This window comes from Zonotrichia leucophrys, chromosome 4, assembly GCF_028769735.1.
Source record: "Zonotrichia leucophrys gambelii isolate GWCS_2022_RI chromosome 4, RI_Zleu_2.0, whole genome shotgun sequence".
Taxonomy (NCBI): Eukaryota; Metazoa; Chordata; class Aves; order Passeriformes; family Passerellidae; genus Zonotrichia; species Zonotrichia leucophrys.
In genome coordinates this window covers 56,645,637-56,668,488 of record NC_088173.1, presented here as the reverse complement: position 1 = coordinate 56,668,488, position 22,852 = coordinate 56,645,637, and the positions used below count along the sequence as shown (strand labels likewise).

General features: G+C 38.6%; 1 long non-coding RNA gene across 1 annotated transcript; it reads right to left on the bottom strand.

Annotated features, from left to right (window-relative positions):
- Nucleotides 1-1,628: 1,628 nt before the first annotated feature.
- Nucleotides 1,629-22,637, bottom strand: LOC135446419 (uncharacterized). The gene is made up of 3 exons (XR_010439801.1): nucleotides 22,542-22,637; nucleotides 11,770-11,834; nucleotides 1,629-1,713 (listed from the first exon to the last, which is right to left on the bottom strand). It is a non-coding gene; the product is annotated as an uncharacterized LOC135446419 (long non-coding RNA).
- Nucleotides 22,638-22,852: the final 215 nt, after the last annotated feature.

Genomic DNA, 22,852 nt, shown 5'->3' with positions numbered 1-22,852 from the left:
GCTTCTCTAAACAAGCAGAGAGATTAATTTTCCTATGTGAAAAGATTTACTACCTGCAATATGGCATTGAAGTAGTAATATTTTTTGACCACTCATGGAGTGAAATATTTTCATTCATATTTTTAAAGGCTGTGAGAAAGTCAGAAATCATGGCAATAAAATAAAGCTGTTTGTTATTCAGAGAAGAATGTTATTAATAGAAATATATTATGGATAAGGGGATAATTCTGTCACTGTACTAACTAAACATGCCTGTGTCAAGGGCAGGGCTGAGCTATCTTTTTTATTTCATGTTGTTTGTGAACCTGTATATAGCAATGTTGAAACAGAAATCTGTATTGCTTGTGAAGACAGATACGGACACAGGCAAAGGGATGAGAATTGATACCATGTTATGCAGCTGTACTTCAGTCTTTTCAAGAAAGGCTGCTTTTACAGCATTAAATGAAGTCAGCCACACCTTATCCTCTGCTCCTTAGGGCAAAGAGCCTGATGTAATTTGTCTGCATGGCTGGTGCTTTGGTCCTTGCAAAATGTGGTGGCCACTGAACACCTTTCCTGGGCCTCAGGCTCCCCAGTGCCCTCCCCTTCCCCCCAGAATTGACTGGGTCAGTGTAGCCCCAGCCCAGGGAGCCATGGGCAGCTTGTGATGACCTCCTGCCTGGACCCTTGGCCCTCTTCCCAGTGCTGATATAATTATTTTCAAACTTTCCAAAGTAATAGATATTGATTTTTGCATATGCTTGCTATTTAAAAAAAAATAAAATAAAGGCCACTGAATATGTGCCTCCTTTTTCATCCTCTTTTACATCATTGTTGTCAAGCTATATATTTTAGCTTGAATTTTTATACGTAGATTCTTATGTACTGAGGGTTATGCTCTAGAATTTACTTTCAGACACAGCTCTATGATATGTACTTGCAAGAGGCACTTTGCTAAGTGTAAGTGTCCTCCTGTAATGTGTGCAGGGAGAGGGAGACAGATAGAAGGATTCCTTAGGAATTTTTCCTTAGGAGTAAGTAAAAATAAGAAAAATTGTAATTTTGGTCTAGAATAATGGTCAGGATGAGTTTATCCTTCCCCAACAACACAACAGAGAGTTTAGGAAGTTGAATCTGGTTAGATGAGGTTAACCACACATGTCCTGGGATGCTGAGCATCCCTCATTGTTGCCTTCTGTGAGATTACACTCACAGTTAGAACAATTGCTGCTAGTCATATTTTATGTATCATATTTCAAATTACTGTTATTTTGCACTTATTGGGTCACATTGCCAAAATTAATTAGTAAACCACAGTTCACAACCTGTCATCTCATGTGCAGCTCCAGCTGGGCCGCTCTCTTCTGACACTTGCCTTTGGAATGTGTAGTGTTCCAGAGTAAACAAATGAGCTTACTTATGTGAAAAAATTGCTCCCCAAAGGGAAGAAAAGGTTAACAGTCAGACTTTTAGTTTATTGTACATGTTAGGATCTGATTATTAGAGATACTTCTGCCCAAATTAAGGTGCAAATGAGACCATATGATCTGAAGTTAATAGTACGGATTTTATTTAACAGTATCGTGAGATAGAGATAGAGATAGAAATAGAAAAGAGGGAACAGAGGGGGAAAAAGACAGTGAGAGAGAGACAGATTAGGTAGGAAAAGAGTCACCACCACAAGAATCCAGAGAGTCTCACAGGTCCTCTTCGCCCTGGCTTCTTGGGGTCCTGTAAAACAGAGTTCAATGGGTTAATAGATGTTCAGGTACAGTGGGAACACCCAAGCACCTCCCCTGGAGGGGAGAGGTTTACACTGCCTTTTGCAACACTGTGGATCTTGCACAGTCCATGGTGGAAGGCTTCAGAAACAAATCTGGGGGAGATTTGGAGGTACTTGATGGTTTGTGACATCTTCAAAGACATGATACCTCAGTGTAGTTGAGCCAGTTATGCCCCATCAGGAGGGAAGAATACCCTACCTGTGAATGTGAATGTGAAATTCCCTTGTGACTTTGGCCTTTTGGAATAGAGGGGGGTGAGAGGAGGAGTTTTACAAACAGAGCCAGTTGTATAAGGGAGGACATTTGGCATAATTGCCATGGTAAAAAGCACCATCCTGCTTCTACAAGGTTTACTTCTTATCTGTCTCAAACCCCACCTTGTAACTTCTAGAATGGGTCATGAGGACCAGAGGCTTTACCACCACATATCCAAAAACTCCTCCTTCCCCTCAGCTGGGCAGGGGGAGAGTGTGCAAACCTGGCCTTACCAAATGGCTGATAGTTTTGATTCATTAGCCATTATCATTTCAGTCTCTCATAGTCCAAATTCCCAGAATCCCGCAGGCACATTTTTGGGGGGGTGGGCTTTGGTGGTTGTGGTTGAGCGGTTGCTCCTTTGCACAGTTTGCTGCTGCAGGCAAAATCCTTCAGCGATCTGAACAGTTTTTGAGGCAATTCTGATCTAACAAGTCTCTAACAATGCTTGGAGCTCAGTACATTGCTGAAGAGAAAGCATCTTTTTCTCTTTTCCTGCAAAAAGTCTAATTGTAAGATGTCTAACTTTATACCCTCTAGGCCATTTATTCATGCAGAAAAGTTATTTAGAAAAATTTGTAAATCTGAATGTGACCCATAAAGCAAAATGATAACAGTGATTCTGACAGCGGGAAAAGAATTTCAAAAAGATGTTTCAAACACTTCATACAATGCTCTTTTAGCTGTTTGATTAACTGCATTAGATCTCCTCTTCCTCCAAGAAGAGAGATGTGTCATGATACATAGAGGGGGACACAGTTCATTCAATGTGACAGCTCAGCCCATAGGTGAGGGAAAGGATATTTTTCAAGTCAATGTTTTTTTCTAGTAATCTCTAAACTGCATCACTAAAATTTCCCACGATGGTATCACAGAGACAGGCTAATAAGGCTGCATAACCTTCTCAATCATATCACCTTTGACATTACTGGCATAACCAGATATCAGCCACAGAGTTGTTTCTTTAGGTTTCTCTGCATATGCACACATGGGATTCCTGTGTCTTTTTCTATCTGAACACTACTTGCATTATGAGTCTTATGAAGTCATATGGATTCCAAAGGACTGCAGTTAATAGGATTAATAAAGACTGCCACAAAATTGACATTTTTTACAGACTCAAAACCAGTTTTATAGATTTCCACTTTATTTTTATGTCTGACACTTTCCACAGCATGATGGATAATGTTACAGTGACAGTAAATAGAGTTGACAGTAGAAAGACTCCTCATGGAAGACAAGATTTTTTTTTAATGTCTCATCTGTTGGATATCTCTGCAAAATTGGCTCCAGGTTGTAACCATGTTCAAGCTATAGCCAGAGGGTCCTGTGGACTGTGATTTTACCTTGCAGGTTTAGCTAACACAGAATAACAAGGCTTGTGCCAAAGTGATTTTTATTGCAGTCCTCTGAAGAATTTTCACAACATTCTGACTTTGTGGGGCTTTTGACTTCAAATTTGCTTTTGAATAGTTATCCATAATGGTTGCAGGTGTTTCATTTGAGTCAACTGCAAACCAAAGAAAGTCAGTTGCAGAGAATAAAGAGATTCTGATATTGAGCCATAAAAAAATAATTGTGAAATGAATCATATGGTAGAGGCTGCCTAACTTAACTGATTTTACTGAGAGACTTTGCAATAGCTAGACACATTATAATGCATTGTCTGTATCCAGGTGTTTGGGTATCACAGTAATGAGTGCTAGGGAAACATAGAAAATTCATATTAATTAGCATTTCAAATGGATGATTGGAAAAAACTCTCAAGAACATCTTTCACAAATCCAATTCCTTATGAGTTGCTGGGGGGCTGCCCGGACCAGTCTACATGGGAGATTGTAACTGCCATGATAAGGCTTAAAATTTGCAGAATGATAAAATAGAATAAATATTAATAGATTAAAATTTGCAGGGTGATTGCAGATAAACTTGAGAAAGTGCTAATTTGTTCCTTATGGAATAATGACTTAGCCAAAAGGTCCTGGGAATAAATGTCTATTGTCTCCCCTTTTTTTGCAGCCAAATTTGTCTCAGCAGACAAAAGTTATCCCAAGGCTTGTATTAAAGCACAGTGGAGGGAAGCTCAGTGTATTCATACGTAAAAATGATTAGCCAATGCTATGATGAGTCACCACACTGGATCTGCTGTGTTTTACAAAGTTCATCTTGTGACCTTTTCAGTGTAAATATGATGTGATGGAAATGTGCAAGACATCTACATTAAACCTTGGATTCCGTCATTTTACCTTCAGCTGGAGGTTTGATGAATTTTATGAAAATTTAAGTGCTCGAGGAATATGCACATGGCTTGACAGTGCTGTGCTCCTCACAAAGGTAAAGATTGCCAAAGGGTTCCCTTTCCTAAGCTCTGAGCACAGCCCTTTCCTAAGCTCTGAGCACAGCTCCTAGGATCCACATCTTGGTATAAATATCAGAATGAGCTTAAAATACCACAAACTGGCTGTTCAGAGGCATTCTTTTTGCTTAAATTCATATTTTTCCCTGCCTGGCTACAAATAACCACACTTACTAGAGTTAATGGAAAATCAAGACCAAAGAGGTGTGAACTTAGAAACCCAGGCAGGTAATGGGTTGAATATATCTTTTCTCAGGGGGAATTCCTTTGTGATTTTTTCTAACCTGCAGACCTGCTTAAAGAATTAATCTTAAAAGCTTTTCTGGGTTTATTTTTTCTTTGCATTGGCACTTCTCTTTCTTGCCAAATAATATTTGGCATTTGAGAAGGACTTAAATTTAACTTCTGGGCAAAATTCAAACTTACACACACTAGCACACAACTGAATTATCTCAGTTTGTATTTTGTATGTCCTCATATTACTGAGATCAAAATGTCATTTATTCCTACTCAACTATGATCTTGACTTTTTCTTCTGTGCAGATTAATGAAAGTTTTTCCAAAGAGTCTAGGGAGATACTGTTTTAAGCCCATACATGTACATATGTATTAAAAAAAAAACCAAAAAAAAACCACATTCAAAAAGACCTTCTAAAGCAGCATTTTTCTGATAGTAAAAGTATCCTTTTCCATGAATCATCACAATTATTTGCAGCTACAGTCACAGAAGGTTCAGCATTTGTTATATATCCTCTACAGATATTTATAACTTGATCCCAGCTATGAAGTCATTTTGCATCATTTTCCCCTTGATGTTACTTCTGAGAGTGTCATTTTCACTAAGACCTCAGGAAGTGCCAGCACATACACACTCATGAATTTAAGCTGTCCCTACATATTAATTAATTAATCATTCAAATTTTATTTTGTTTTTGTTCCTCTTTATCACTATGTAATTTTTAAAGGAGCAAAACAATGAAATACAAATAGCAGCAGTTCACAAGTCATTGACAGTTGTTAGACTCACAAAATTTTTATCTAGATACAAGGAAGAGGCAATTATTTAATTGGATTTAGAATCAGTGGGACTGAAAGGAAAAGGCTAATGCAATCTAGTGATCAAAAATCTCCTGTATTTATTTATGACAAATCTCCATGCATATTTTTCTGTTATAACTCTAGCTACTGAGTTGGTAAATCATTTTTGAAACATGTGAGTTTGATTTTCCCGTAGCTGGTCACATTTGGATAAACACTTGTTTTTGAAAGTGACAAGAATGGCATAGGAAGCAGAGGCACTGCAAGAGCTGGGAGGAGTTCTCAACAGCTCCATAGCTGGTGGGAGTTTTTCTCAGGTGGAAATGGCTTATGTGGTAATACTGTAGACTAAAGGTTTTTCATCTGTGAGAGGAATTTTGAAGAGTTGGGAAGGAGTCAGGGGCTTTTTTGGCATGATGCTTGTCAGCCTTTGGTGGGCCACAGAACATAGCTGCAGCTATTAAGTGAGAGTGAAGGCACACTGGGGGCTCGTTCAGTGCTGGGACTTGCTGAGCAGCATAAAATGAAGAGCTGTGTTGTCACATTGGGAACAAATAGTCCTGTATCTGAAGGGAAGTGGGCCTGGTTGTATTTAAGAACGTTTTGTGGTCTCCTGAGGGCTGAAAATTCAAAATACTTAGTGAATGGGGTTTTTGCTAAATCACACACTTATTCATTTCTCTTGTGGATAGCATGGATATCTTTAATTTATCTGATGAAAATGCCTGAGCCTCTAAACTTTCACTTCTTGGTTCTACACTTGAGACAAATGGATTATCTAGAGAACAGCATATAGACCTACATGGTCCTGCCTTCCTATCCACAGTTTCCAGGAGCTGCTAGATTGGAGGTTTTCTGAAGCAGATGTAGCTTCTCTGAGGACTCCACAATTCAGCACCCAATGAATGAAGATCTACCTCATTTGTAGTAAGTGCAGCTTCTCTTTGCTACTGAACATTTGCAGTGGAATAGAGTAAACAACTCTTCCCAAACGCCCATACCAATAATGACTGTACACACTTTTTTATTCTACAGGCTGAAGACCCTTAGTCTATTTAGATATTCCTTATACAGAAGTGGTTTTACATTCCATTCTTCTTGGAATATTTCTTGCATTGGTTGGTTTTTTTCCTACTTTTTAAGAACAGGGAGCAAGTACAAATCATAATACCGGAGATGTGGACAAACCACAGATTTATTCAGCAAGATTTTGTATATACTCTCCTTGTTTTGTACTCCTCTCCTAATGAGTCCCGCTATTTAGATGACTTGCTTGATTGTTATTAATCAGTGAGGTGATAGATCCATGAAATTACCTATTATAACCCCATGGTCCTATTACTAATTAGCATCAGTCAGAGAAGTGGTGCTGGATCGGATTTCATATGTGTTTGGCCAGGGTTTTCTCCATGTGCATTAACTTACATTTTTCTACACTGATCAATAAAATGACTGATGAAAGTCAGTCCCATAAAGGAATGCAACTCTTCAGAGGTGGGCCTCAGCTCTGCTTTTGTGTATATTTTAGAAATCTTCTAATATTTTCAGGTCCTTCCAATCTTTTTTTCTGTGACCTATGTAGGGAGAAAGCTAGCAGCTGTCAGAAATAAGAAATCAAATTAAGTCTGTCTTCTAGATGTGCATTCTGTCTTGAGGAGGTAGATGTCCAGATAAAGAACAGTTAAAGTGAAAATAACAGTGGTTTTGTCTGGTTCAGCAGCATTCCTAAAACAAACAAAACCCTTTTGTCCTTGTGGCTGCAGATACCATCTCCAGGAGCTGCTGTGCAGTGCCAGCCTGGATTACACCTGGTCAGCAGAGAGGGATGCCAGGGGACAGGGTGAGCTGCAGCCCCCCAGACACAGAAGGGGCAAGCTGCGAACAGCAACCACAGCTGTGGGGTTTTTCCAGGAGTTGCAGCTCATCTCTGCACTTTTGGGGTTGGCTTTGCCACATTTCTCTAAGGCGTGGGGCCAGGAAAGCTTCTGCATTATTAAGTTTTTCTCTCATTGGTTGTTTTTTCACACAAAGCAGGTGGAAGGGCTGGGTATAAGGTGTGACTTCTTGCTGTTCAGTCAGATTCAGAATTTTGGTTACAGGCAGCTCAAACTTCAATTTCTTGCACATCATCTCAGGCCAGAGGAAAGAGCTATTCAGGAAACTTCTGTCAAAAGTTCCTCTGAAATTCTCTTCCATCACTCCAAATGAAAGATGGTTTGTTAAGCCTTTTTTTTATCAGACTATGAAACACAATTTGAAAACATGAAAAATGAAATAAAAAAAATCATTAAACACATTCAATATAAAATTAAAGTGCTTCACCAATTTTGGAACAATGTTTTGATTTGGTGTTTGTTTTATCTAAGGGGGCCATTTCTGATTAAATTTATTTTTTCTTTGTATTAAAGATGTTTAGAAACTTGAAAATTAGGATACAGTGTTTGTGTTCTGGAAAAGAAATACCCTAATCAGACTATCATAACTTTCTGGTATCTTGGTTTTTTAATCAGGAAACATTGAAATGTTTGTTTCTACTCCAAAAATGGGAAGAAAGAAAATCAAAATGACAATTGTCTTTGTTTTAACTCATTTCTATATGTGGAAATTCCTGGCATAGTCCCTCAGCTCCTGCTGAGGCTATAGTCAGCAACTTGAGGTTTACTTAGTACAAAAATACTGTCAAGGTTTTAAGGACATTAAATGAAGCAGTTCATCAAATTCCTTTTCCTTACAAATGATTCAGATATTTGACAGTAAAATGCCAATGTGTTTAAAAAAATAATAAAAAGGGCATCATATAATCTTAGTATAATCAAGGGGAAAAAATCAGTTATGGAAGACCTCAGTCACCAAAGAGATACCTGATTTAAACTCTGCTGTTCTTTGGAATCTTGTTCTTCCAATTTCTGTGACTGAACTATTTCAAACAATGAAAACTACATCTTTCTGTGAACCTCAATTTAAGACCTGGACTCTGCATGTTTGAAATGACTTCAGAACTAAGCTAACAGTGCCGCAGCAGAGCCCTGAGCTTTGGGACTGATGAAAAGCATCCAGCAGGCAGAGATGTGCTTGCTGGAGTGCCAGGTGGATGCAGGAAACTTGGACTGGTTCACTGCTCTTAATAGCTTTGTGCCTTCACATTCTCCTGCTGCCATCCCACTCGTCCAACACTGCAGGTGATGCTAGACAGACAACTTTTGGTAACAACTCCTGTGTCCCCTGCCAATTTACTGTCATTAAAACCCCCAAAACATCCACAGAAAGGTGTTTCAGGATGTTGTAATTAAGCAGGAAAACTATTTATAAAGGCTGAAGTGCTGAAATGCACACACACAGGAGACAGTATGAACATGTCACAAGAGGGGTCCTTCCATTCTCTGCGGGTGCCTAAAAAAAAAAAAAGAAATTACTGCAATGGCTCATCTCCAGCAAGGCCAGTTAACATGAAAAAATTCTCTACTGTGTTTTTTTTTCTGCTTGTTTTGGGATAGTATAATGGTATTGGAACTAAATTGCAAGTTCTACTTTAACTGTAAAATGCTTTGTGAAGAGGCAGATGAAGAGTCAATCAGTTCTAATTTTTATGAGTCCTTCTGTTTAGCTGAAACTTCTGTCATACACTTGAGTGTTGAAATAATTCCAACTTTGCTCTGAGACGACTGTTTATCAAAAAAAATGTGAATGACCACTCTGATTGGAAAAAAATTTCTGGAACTTGTTAAACCTTTAATGGAAAGTTATATGGCGTGATTGCCTGTAATAGTAAAATGGTAGAATCTGATGCCTCAGGTAGTTTCTTGAAATGTAGTCAGGTGTCCTATGTCCCTAAATTTATCTTGTACTTGACTATGAATCTATTTTTAAGTGCTGCCTTGTAATCAATTGTATTTTAAAGTTCTTCTTAAGTCTGTGAAGCACTTTCTTTGTCTGGACATCTGGACAAAGTGTTACCACCTGCAAATACTGCTATGTCTATTTAGCTCTTTTCCAAGCAAACATATTAACTGCAGTTTCCAAAATAGATCAGCATTTTTCACTATAAGTTTCTAATTTGGGAGTAAGCTACATATTCTATCTGCTGCAGTTTTGTCAATCACTTTCTGAACTTACAGCAGAGAATTCAGTTTTCTTTCATGATTACTTTGTTTTCCTAATTGGTTCCTGGGGAAATACTTTTCCAATTAAACACACTGTCTTTCAAGTGAACTTATTTATGAAATGGTCTTCATCATCCATTGTTTAATACTCTTGATGCATTACAATAGACTAGAGAAGTACAATTGTCCTTAGTAGAAGCTCTGTCAGCGTGGGCTCATAGCATTCTTATTTTGGTGATTTTCTACTTTTGTCTTAATTATTGTTCCAAAAACTTTTCTGAGTATTCATAGCCTGTAACTCTGAGAATTCCCTGGTTTCCCTTTTTGGAAGGAAAGAGCAATGTTTGCTACCCTGCCATTCCGTGTTTTTTAATGAGCTATTCTGTATTCTTTGTTAGAAACAGCAGCTATGCTTCTAAGAGATCTCCTGGAGGGCTGCCATCAGTCAGGTGACATGCTGCTCTTTAATTTATCAGTTTAATTTTCCTACTCTTCTTATTTTGACAGATCAGCCTGACATAGTGTGCTCTTTATTTCCTGATAAGGATAGAGCTTGGATAGGCACTTTGGCTGTATTTGCTATGGTGAAGACTGATATTGAATTTTTGGTGCACTGTAATGCTGTTCCTAATATCTAAACTCAACTTACTTCAGCCTGTCTTTATGTTTTACAGTCAGGTTCTGTGTTATTATGTAAAATTCTGATTTGGTTATAGGTTTCTGAAAAATCTATTTCATCATGACCTTATTGCAATGTCAGGCAATGCAGTAAAGCAGCTTCTGCTTTAAAGCTGTTGTCCTCTGCATATGGACACTTCTTTCCCAGCACAGCCAATGTGCCTGCTCCTATTTAAATCCCTTTCCAAACAGTGGCTATAACCTGTCCCTCTCCATTTCACCCCAGCTGCCCTTGCATTTCTGACTGCCCTTGCAGATATTTGCCTGAGCAAAGCTCTCCCTGGTTCTTGTCAATATTTCTCTTGTTCCATACTAAAGGGAAGTCTGAGAACTTGGAGAGACTGTGCCAGCAATCTGCTTGCACTTTGGTTTAAGGTGGAGACCATTTCTATGCCGAGGCTTTTCTTGTGCACCTTCCCTCCTGTCAAACAGACTGAAGCCCTCCCTGAACACCAGCTGTCCAGATGTTCGCTGGTTCTGTATTGGGATACCTGGTGTAACTTGTCTGGTTCTTGCTGTGGGCACACTGGGTCAAAGCATTTTCCCCAGCAGCCTGAATCTAACTTACAAGACCAAATCTCACTTTTCCTGATATATTACACTGACATGATGTAACTTCTCTGAAACATTTTTTAAATGCTTGCTGCTTCTATTTGAAGTGCTGTAATATTATTTAAAATAAAAGGTTTAAATGAATAATGTGTTAATAAAGAGTGACCTTTCCATTTTCAAAAGTCTAAGTAGAAAACAATTGTACAAAGAGCAGCTTTTAATGGGAAAGTCAGTTTTATGCCAATAGCCTATGTGAAAAGATGATGGCACCATTTCCTACAAAACCTATTACTGTATAGGGAGATTGTCACTTATCCCAACACAGACTGTGCAAAGATCAATGTTTACCCTTCTCTGAATCACATATAAAACAAATGATGTGAAGAGAAGATTCACCATCTATTTAAAAACACTGGTTTCTATTTTGGACATAACATGTAAAATTTCTGTTTAGCAATTTCAGTTAATTGTTAGATTAACATTTTTGGGAACAGATTGCAAACTTCAAAATGGAAAAGATCATTTTAGGGAGGGAACCAAGGCAGCTGTCAGTGAGCAAAAATTAACATAAATTTGCATAACAGATGTACAGTAAGGTGTCTATGACAGACAATCGCTGAATATTAATGATACAGACCACGACATCATTTGCGTAAATGCTGTCTGCTGGGTATTGAAGCTGCTGCGCTATTTGCAGAAGACAAAGGAGCGCAGAGCTGAACAGATGCACCAAATACATCGATGCATCTTAATTTATGACATCCTCATGAAAGACCTTGTGGTGCGATTTCAGGTTTTATTACAAATAATTCGGAGATAAAGGAACTAAGTAATTATCTTTTCCACTACAGTCAGTTCTTTCAAAGGGGAGGGAAGCTTACTTGTGACAACTATTGTGATTTTTTTTTTTTTTTATGGAAAGCCTCCTTAAAAAAATATCCCCATTACAAAGAGTCAAATATTCATCATCATTAAAAGATTAGCGCATATTAGCATGCTTCATGGGACTTGCCACCTAACGTACCGTCACCACCACAACTGGAGTCCTCGGACAGATTATGCATTTCAACGAATCTGCAAGGAGAAAAACTGCAGAGAAAGACAATAATATAGGCTGTTCAAAAAAAGAAAAAATTACCAATGTAATGATGTTTTAGATGACTGTTAATTAGATTTCACCCTCAATCTTTCCTGCCCTTAGTCCTTGTTATAAGCTGCAGGTACAACCAGAAACACCCAAAGATTTAGAGGTATCTACAGATATACCGAATATTCTTACTACGTTATTCCCGAAGCTGGAGAAACTAATGGAAGCTATATATAGCTGATAACAGAAAAAAAATATTTGGGTCCCTGACTATACAGTGCAATAAAGTTACTGAATGAGAAAAGGATAAATATAAGAAAATAACAACATCAAACTAGACTAGTAAGCCATGTGTATAGAAAATCAGGCAAGGCATGGGATACTTCTCTTCTGTGCTATTAATTTATTTTGGCCTTAATGGATTTCTCTCCAAGCCCATGCTACCATAAGAAAATGAATTGCTGACATGATGGATCTGCTGGTTGCACATACAGAGTTTTATGTGCATAGTATTCAATTTCATTCTTGTCAGCTAATCAGCAGCAGCCAGACTTTTTATTTCAAGGGATTTCCTTTTCCCATTTGAACAGAGAATATAGCCCAGTAATCACTCTGCAGAGCCACTCTGTGAGCTGTTATTTCCACCTGCTTTTTCCTCAGAATCTCTATCAAAGCCCTAATCCAGTAACCTGATAAAATCCTTTCAAGGTCCTGTAGGGTCCATTGTGAAACTGTTCGTCTGAAAGGATTGTGGAATAACAGGAAAGTTACCCTGTCCCCAAAAGAGCCATATGGTAATTATTTTAATGGAAGCTCTGTATGGCCAGAAGGCAGTTAACATGCTATTTCACATTTAGTGTGAAAGAATGGAAAAACTGCAGTCTGACACTCTTCTGTCCAATTTTGCTACCAATGTCTTTTACAGAAATGAAGCTTTATTCTGTGTTTCACTACACTAACAGCAGGTAATAGGCTGATGCCCAGATATACTAACAAGAGGTAATGGTAAAAATGCCCTTTCTTTCAGACTTTGTCTGCATTCACAGTCTCACTCCACTTGGGGAAAGAGATGGTGTGATAAGTGGAGAAGGAGCATGTCCAAGGTGTCCAAAACAGGGATGAACAATGGAACTGGAAACTTTCTTTGATGTGATGGAGACCATTGTGCTTTATTGTCTCAATAACAGAAAAGTTCTTACTTACTACAAGTGGCTCAGCATTTAGGTGGTCTAAGGTTTTATACAACTGCAGGTAAGCAAATTGCTGATATTCCCTTCAGTAACTTCTGAGCTGTGTTGACCAACTTCAGTCACCACTGGCAGAGGAGATGAGCCTTGAAGACAGCTGAGGCTGCACTGAAGAATTCTGTTTCCCTGCTATGAGAGCTACTTTAGGACTCTTTGTCCTAGTCTGCCTTGTTGGACCACAATTTTCTTTTCATTTCTTGAGTAACCAGCTGGCAGAGTTTCTTGGGCACCAACAATGGGAGAAGCTTCTGGCAACTTCTCACAGAACCCATAGGCTCACCCTGCTACCAAAGCCTTTCTATGCAAACCCAATACAGCTGCTATACTTTCATGGAAGCTTCCAGGCAGCTCTACCAATGTGCTGGCTTCCCACTGGGGCTGGAGGAGCAGACTAGTTGAAAGATCATCTCCAAAAGGAGATTATTTGTTCTGACTGATTAAAGGAACCATGATCCTGGGTACTCTGGAAGTCTGTGGAGTTTGAGCCCAAGTTTCAAGGAAGGAGGAAGAGTAGGCAACAGTTATTTGTAGTTTCTGTTTAATGTTCTTCCTTTATATTTGGGGGTTAGTAAAAAAAACGTAACTACCACCTCAAGGAAGCATTCAGCATGCATTTTTCCATACAATTCAACCAGTATCCATGTGAGGACAACAAACCAGTGAGAGGAACTGCTGTGCTTCTGGCTGGGAATACAGTTCTGGAAACACTTGCAAATGGCTGCATTGTCATGGGGTATGATAGGGCTTCTTTGGTGCCTGCCAGAGGGCTCATGAAACCTGTACATCCTGTCACTGCCCAGTTGCCAGCAACACGAAAACACTTGGCAAATGAAACATGAAAAACTTCAGAGCTTGGTTTGTTCGCTTTTGCACTATTGTAAAACCACTGATTTCATTGGATTTACTCTGAATTTATGCTGGTATAACTGAGAGGAAGAAATGGTTCCGTAGAGGTAATATATATTATTTTATTCATTCCATTTTTCTCTAAAACAATTTAAAAGCCTTGGCAAAAGAAGCCCTAGGTTGATGCATAATATACCAAACAGAGCAGTAACTAAAATCGATCTTTTTTCCACCACTGTAATTCTCCCTAGGTCACTTTTTGAAAGCTGCTACAACATATTTTAATAAACAAATACTCTTTGTATTCATTTGGATACAGATTTCACAGGGAGGTCACCTTCTGAGTGGTATCCTGCAGCTCGGGCACTCTCAGCAAGATGTGCCTGAGGAATGGGCTGCAGAATTCCATGGCCTATTTTGGAAAAACAAATATCATATTTGTTCTAAATGTCATGTGAAGATCTCCTTCCATGTCTGAACAGCTAGAAGATATAGTGTGGTGATATCTTTTCCTTTCTGCTTTTTTAGGTGATAACAGGAAATTCCTCTACTTTTGGGTTACTTTGTAAATAAAAACTTATTGTTAGCAATGACTAAGTTATAGTTAAGCTACTTAATTATTTTGCTAATTTTGTTGTGAGTTCTCAGACTAATTCTTGGTTCCTGTTCCACCCAGTATGTAAAAATCCTCTGGTCAGAAACTCAGGGATCAGCCTGGCCAAGCACGAGAGGTGTAAACACTGACTGGGAGCAGTGATCCATTTGTGAGGCATGGTCCCCTTAAAAAAGCAAAGGAGAGCAAGATTTTTGATGAGGCACAGGAAGGACGCCTTAAAGCTAAGCTGTAGATATTATCAAAAATGTCTTTTCAGTACTTTGGAGCCCGCTGTCCTGATCATATCTACAAACTCAATAAAATAGTTTTGGGAAAGAAAAGACTAAGATGACGAGTATCACACCAGAGTGAGCAAAGGCAGGCAAGGATCTCGTTGCTGTGGTTACTCAAATTGATTATGCAAAGGGTAGTTCTGGGCTTTGGAGGAAGTGGGGATGATGTTAGTAGATATCCATCTGGAGATATTAGGAGGGAAGCATTCTATACAATTTCTACATAAAGGATTTGGAGAAAATAAAATAAGGAGAAAATATATTGAAGAGTACATCAGTGTGAGGATGAGCAGAAAAATAGAAAAATAGAGCCAAGAAAAGTCCACAGAGCATTGATCCAGAGATAGCGACAGACAGGGAACATATCAGAAATTAGTACAGAAGTTCAAACTAGGAAAAGCATTCAGTGAGACAGGAAATGCAAATGGTGACAGAGAATTATGTCTGGTGGATGAATAAAAAGAAAATAGTGAAATAAAGTGAGAGAAGGTGAGTGAAAGGTGAGAATGACTGGAGTATAAGCTTAGTGTTCAGAGAACTTAAAATGGGAAGGTACAAAAGAGACAAAGCAATAAATTTCAGATAAGCTCTGAAGGTGTAAAGAGGAAGAACTTTTGGTGTCAAATTGATTAAATGCTAAAGAAAATGTTTAGTCTCTAATTTTCATTTAAGATTAAACCCTAGTGAAACATGCCAACCCCACAGCCTCAGCAGAAGTAAATTCCAAAACTGGGAAAACTAATTTGAAGTATCTTACCCAGGAATACAGTAGTCATCCTTTATGGGCAAAGTTTAGAGCAACCCAAAAGCTTGATGCATGCAGTAGATAACCAAAAATAATAATGTGAAATGCCAGTAAGATAGACTAGGCCAAAATACTTTTGTGAGAATGTTCCTAAAAAAATATAAAGAGAATGACAAGAAAGAGAAGAAAACCTTCTAAAGGACAAAACTTGCATATGTATTTTAATATATTATAATCTTTATTATAATCTTGAACCTTCTATCCAAATCAAAGAACAGACTGCAGCACAAAATGTTATTCCAGTTCTGAGAAACTGATAAAATAATAAAATGGAATCTATTCAATCTGAATAACAGTGGGCAAAAATCCACTAAACACCACCTACCTACCTCAAGCCTGAATTGACCCATGTTACTGCTATTAACTAGTGGAATGTTCTTGGGAAACCCAGCCAGGAATAAGAAACGTAGCCCTGAGATGGGGCATATGTGTCAGGAAAACAGCTGTGTAAATAGTGAATCTTTTGTTTTGCTGGAAAGTAAAGAAAAAATAATTTTGGGTTTAGCGTGCAAAGGAAACATTTTTAAGGTAAATTAAATTTCTTTTGGGCCGATTACTTGCAAAATGACTTGCTTATATGTTTAGGGTTTTTTTGCTTATCTGGATTATTTATAGCTTAAAAATAATAATTTTTTTTTACAAAATTTTCTAAATGACAATTTTGAAAAAAAAATGTATAAACACACAATTTTCTTTAAATATAAAAAATTATTTTGGGGGTGAAGGATGGCTATTTCAAGCCTCTTGTGTCTCTAACTCTTGAGTAAATTCAGTGTAACTAGTTGTTATATTTTGCTGTTCGTTGAATAATTTCTTCCAGAGATACTTTAGCCAAAAACTTTCACAGAAATTTAGTCTAAGTTAAGCCACAAGTCTGTTTTTCACAGTAACAAAAGACATAAATGTTTTCATAGGAGCAAAACAAAACCAAAATAAAGCAAAACTAAAAAAAAAAAAAAAAAAAAACCAAAGAAAAACAGACCAAAAAAAAAAAAAAGAAAAAAAAGGAAAAAAAAGAAAAAATAAGAAAAAAAAAACCCCTCCAAACCTAAAAGGTTGTTTACATGTATCCAACAAAAGAAATTCACTGGATCTAGAAGGCTGCTGGCGTTTCTTCACTCTTTGGCTTTCATGGGACACTGATGCTGGAAGGGGCCGAGATCCCAGCTGGAAGCCTTGCCATGAGAGGCTGGAGCAGGGCTGGGGGGTCCCCGGGTTCCCCCAGGAAGGGGGGGAATGGGTGGGACACACACAGCACAGTTGTCAGTTCTGGGATCTGGTGGTGGCAAGGAGAGAAGGAGTAGGCTATAGGAGGAAGAATGGGCTATAAAAAGTAAAGTTTATAGCATTTCCAATGGTCAGAAATTTAGAAAAAGCTCCATGCCTGAAAGCATGAAGATTCAAACAACCCAAGGCAATTTTCTAGCTAAAAGCAGTAAATCTCTTTCAAATAGCACCTTCTCAATTTCTTTCTCAAAACCATTTTTTCAAAAGAACCCTAGCGTGCCCTTTTAAGATATATAAGGTTTTCTTAGCTGACAACTTTTTTGTTTTCTCATCCTCTTTCCAAAAAAAACCCACTCAGGCCAGATTTTTTTGCCCAAATCACCCAAACTCCTCAGCCAGGCCATGGTTTGGTGGGAGCCATTGTGAATGCACAATATACAGGTGCTGGAGTGCAGTGAAATGTTTGGAAGACCAGGAATCAAGAGTCCCATGGTTGCCTTCCATCCTGTGCTGTCACTGCCTTCTCCCTCTGCTGTGGCAGTCTGTAGTTTGCATTTGTGATCCAGTGCCTGAATTCCAGGCAAACCACAGCTTTGTGAGTTTAGAAACCAAAGGAAAGAGCTGAGAAATGACAAAATGTTCAAAACAATGAAACTGTTAAAAAGAGTTTGAGAACGTTTAAACTATGATCTTTATTTCTACCTAAAAGGAATTTAAGAAACTTGTGAAATACAGCTTTCTAACCAAATTACAGTCATGCCAGAAATTAAATTGTGCTTCTAATTGAGAATTTGGTTGTGTCATCTCAATGAGAAATTAAAGCATGTTTTCAGTTTTTGTTACACAAGTGTTTTTCTTCTTTGCTGCTTCTCCTTTTTTTCACAGCTTGTTCTGTTAATATTTGAGTGTTTAACCTTGGTTTTTGTTCTCACTCCACAATACTAGAATATCTCTGTGACACATATTCCTTGAGCTATACTCATGTGCAGGTGGTACACATTCAAGGTCATGGTCCTTATTGAAAAGCAGGAGAAAGGTGAAACACAAAAAATTATCTGAGTAATTTTCTGTTTCTTTTGCTTTTATTGAAACTGAAGCTTGTACTGAATAAGGACCTTCTGCTTCTTTTCAATATAATACAAACACAAAGTATTTGTTTTGGTATTACCAGGACTAAATTTCAGGTTTTTTAGTACAACAAAGAGAAATATGGATGTTGTGAATCACAGGGAAGAGAGCGCACGGTTAGTTGATATCCTCATTGAAACACATGTAAAGTAATTTACTCTCTTAATGTGCTTGCAGAACTAAAAATGGGGGAGGGGCACAGGAGTGGGGATGAATTAATATTTATACTTGTGCTGATTTTGGCTGGGATAGAGTTAATTTTGTCAGAGCAGCAAGTGTGGGGCTGTGTTTGGGATTTGTGCTGGAAGCAGAGCTGGTAGCTCAGGGATATTTTAGCTGTTGCTGAGCAGCCCTTCCACAGAGCCAAGGCCTTTCCTGTCCAGCATCCCACCCCAGCAGAGAGGAGGCTGGGGGTGCACAAGGGGCTGGGAGGGGACACAGCCAGGACAGCTGACCCCAGCTGACCACAGGGATATCCCACACCACATGGGTTTGCGCATGGCTTTGCTTTCCTTTGGGGAGGAAGAAGGAAGTGAGATATGTTTGGAGTGATGGTGCTTTTCACCCACACCATGAGTGTGACCACACCATCCTTCCAAAGAATAGCTGAACTGCTGCCCGTCAATGGCAAGAGGTGAATGAGCCCCACATTTTGTTTTGCATGTGTGTGTGGCTTTTGCTTTACCTGGTAAATTATCTTTTTCTCAACCCACGAGTTTTCTCTTTTTCACTCTTTCAATTATCTCACCCCAAGCAAGTGGCTGTATGAGTTCTCAGCTAGGGTTAAACCATACACATTTTCAATAAAAAATCATATTTAAATGAGAAGGCGACATCTTTTTGTGTGTTTGTTTTGTGTTTTTGGGGTTTTTCTTTTTGTTCTTTTTTTATAAATATATAAATTATACAGTGGAAATAAAAAACATTTAAGAAAATTAATCTGTTTGTCATATCTGTTAACATTACATTTAGACAATACTTCTTTCATTCTGAGACAGCAATTTTTCACCAATAAGCAAATTCTGTTACGAAAAAATAAATATGCTTAAGCCCAGATGTTTCATTAGTTAAAAATCTGGCTGCTGAGTTACTAAATCTGAAACTTCATAAGGAACTACTAGAAGTGGATGTGAAATATCCAGGACATTCATGCCATAAATGTGCAAATAATAGAGAAGTATAGAGATTAGATTTCTCTTTATATGCATTTGCATAGGCAAGTATTTATGTATCTTTTCCAGGACCAAATTAATCTTGGTACTCAAATCCAAGAATTACTCCCAAGTCATGCCTGCAGCACATGTGATGGAGTTTAAACATAGCCAAGTACCACTCCCAGCTCATGTCTGATCTACTCCTTTGTGTTTCACAGCCCAGTAAGGAAGCACAAGTTTAAACATCTATTTCTACCACAGAAATGGAACTCTAGTGCCCAGACAGGTCCTCTGGAAAACCTGTAGCTGTAAGGAGCCTAGTGCTCCTCATCAGTGAGGCAGTGTCATGTAGATGAGCTGAGGCCCAATACTGAAGATGCATTATTTGATTTTTAATCAGAGGTTTTTTCTTTGTTTATTTCTTTGTCACCAGAGAAAAGTTTCTTTCGTATTTATGTGTTAAAGATCTTGTATTCTAACCTATCTGATCTCAGGAGATGGTTGATGGCTTTTTGTTCAGCTGCACTGTAAAAATTATTTCCTCCAGAACAATTGCCTTGTCAGCAGTGTAGTCAGCAATATTACACATACATTTCACTTTTCCTTCACTCCCAATGTTATATTGCATTACATTTTTGGAGCAATCTCCCCCATAAATCTGCACTCTTCAGTTCTAGAAAAGCAATTTGCAATGCTGTGCTTCCTTCCCAAACTTCACCAGGTACTGTTGCTTTCTTGGTGCAAAATAAATAACAGTGTGTGATAAAGACATCTATTTTGACAGTACTGATTAACTAGTACAGCCGCGTCCCTTCCAAAAAGCAGCTCCTTTTGAGTGAACAATCCATTTCAAATGGTCTTTGGTCTTGTTGCTCTGCTGTGTAATCCGTTTTTTGTTTGTGTGTGTGTGTATGGGCTCTTGAATCATAGCCAGCTCCATTGGTTCCAAGTGATCCTTGGAAGTGTGCCAGTGTAGAAGTAGAGAGAGGACAGGAAAATGAGATATTCTTCTATATTTTTTCCCCCCAAGAAGCTTTTGTAAAAATCAGACCCTTCTTGGATGGTGCAGGCCCATCACTACAGCCATTAGGGGTTGGTTCAAAAGAGCCGAAAGCCTCCAAGGGAATCTATTCTATGTAAATATTTTTATAGAACAAGGATTAGTGGTTGTTGTTATTATTATTATTATTATTATTATTATTATTATTATTATTAGTCATTTTAAGGAAAGCCCAATGAAACAATTGTTTCTATCTGCACCAGTCTTTTGAGTTCTGTTATCCCATTCCCAGGAACTACCTCAGCTGTCAGTTCCTGCACTGGCAGCTGCCACCATGCTCCTTGTACTTTGTTGAAAACAGAGCCAGAATTGATTTACAAATTTCCATCCTATAAAATTAGTTTCAAAGCATTTGTTTCTAACTGTGGATACATCTACAAAGAAGATCTTAGAGTTGCTTAATTGCCTGCAGAAATATCTGCTTGGCCATTACATGATTTCTGCTGTCTTTTGACCATGAATACTCCATGAGCAGAGTTGATACTACCACAGCTATTTCAGACTTCAGAGATGTGTTTATGAGACAGTGAGGGGGGCTGATAGCAGGTGTCTGGGCAAAACCAAAGTCTCCTGTGTAGAGGACTTATGATAAAATCAAGGCATAGTATGTCAGTGCCAAACAGTGGATGAGTGTTTCTGGGAGAGAGAAGTATTCTCTTCACATCATTCTGGCATAAGGCACAGCAGGGCGCTCAATGCACTAAGAAATGGCAGGACTGTACTGAAGAAACCGTCACTTCTTTATTGAGAAATTTCTCTCTCTCTGCTTTGGGGAGTTTCTCTAATTATTTGCAAAAAAATTCTGGGAAAGCTTCAAGGTTCAGGCATGTGACCTCCTCTCATGGATTTACTTGTCATTTTTCCCTTAGTCACTGGTCATTTTACTCTTTTTCCTTTTTACATCCCACTGTAACCTGTTCTCACCGTCATCCCACTCTGGAGCACGTTCTTAATTTATTTTCTATTCTGCAATTGATGTGCTGCATACAAAAAGAGCACTACAAAAACTCTAAGGTCTAATGGGGGAAATTCTGCATCAGCTACTAGCTTTTCTAGGGCCTCCTGTATCATAGATCCTTTCAAAATCAGAAGATATGAGAATGAAGATGCATGACTGAAGTGATACAAAAGTTATATTTTTTGCCAGGTACAGTAACTACTGCTTCCTTGCCCAGAAAATGGGAACAGCACAGCTCCATCATCACTCTTGCAGTCTTGGAAATGGGAGGCATCTGAAACTGGAAGGTGTCATGTAGGAGTAGGAAAATCTCCATGACTCATCTAGGATAACCATTTCCCACCCTTGAACGATTTTTATCAGTCTTGTTTTATACTATTTGATTTGATTACTGTGGTCTTGTGTGTCTGTCAGTAGTCTTGAAGCTAGCTTTCTGTGAGCAGCTGGATCAGCTGAAGTTCTCTCAAACTGACTTCCAAGTTCATGTCTAGCTATGTCAAGGAGGGGCTCAGAAGGGAGCTCTGCTTAGACTTAACTAAGCTCCCTTAACAACCACAAATAATTTCCCCACTGGTTCTCTGTGTTAAAGAAGGAAACTCGGTTTGAAGATTAATTTCAGCTTCTCCTTTTCCCAGGGTGTTAAAGGTCAGTCCCCTGCTGATTCCGGTTTGATTGAGCCTTGAGGTCACTCCTGAATAGTCTTAGAACTACAAAGCATAGTTTGAGTCATTGGGAGCAAAGAAAAGTGCTGCAATGCAGATCAGTGACATAAGAATATCAGGATGAAAAATGACAGCCCCTGAGTAATTTCATTAGTGTTGTTAATACTTGAGAGGTCTGAGGGCAGAATTTGTACCAACCTCATGCATCAGAGTAGGATTAAAACAGAATATCTCAAGCCACATCCTGTGGTGATAGAGAGGAAGGAGCAGTTCTCCATTATATGTGCACTTGGTGGGGAAGCCAGAAGGGTTGTTGTCTCTTGTTAGTTCCAACGAGTAAATCTAGCCCCATGGTGTGACAATTATTTCCTCTGACCAAAGAAAATATCCAGCATGGATCCAGCTATGTTCCTATATTTTCCTGGATCCCAGGAGAGCATTTAGTTTCTGTGACTCTGTAAGCCCTTATGCTCACATCTGCAAGCAGTTGAGAGAATAACTTTGGATGTAGGTTCAATGACTCTGAACTTTTAGCTTAGTTCTTGCCTGTTACCCCTGTGTGCAAAGAAAAGGAGAAGGAAGGGAGAAAGGAAGCTTTAGAGAGTGAAGAAAAGGTCAGCGTAAATGAAAAGCAATGCAGGACTCTGGGTGGGGCAGCAGATGGAAATTAGTAATTTTGTTTCTCTCAGAGGCTGCCCCAGCCCAGCTAGATGACAGCAAACAGATTGCCTCACCTTTACAGCTTGTATCCATTTAGGCTTGGAGCTTCTTGGTGCAGATCTTGGGACAGTGAGTTTCTTTCTGCAGGCTCCCACTCTTAGCTGGAGTATCTGGGTGTCATTGTACCATAAACAAACAAACAAACAAACAAATAAATAAATAAATAAATAATGTTACCAGGGCAAACACATAGATAATGGTGTGCATGGCCTCTATTCTGAGAAGATGGTTTTGCCTATGATGATTTCTCTAGCCAATACAAATGTCCCTTCTCCTAGTTTATTCCAAATAGCTTCTATGAACTGCTGGTACGTGAACTATCCAT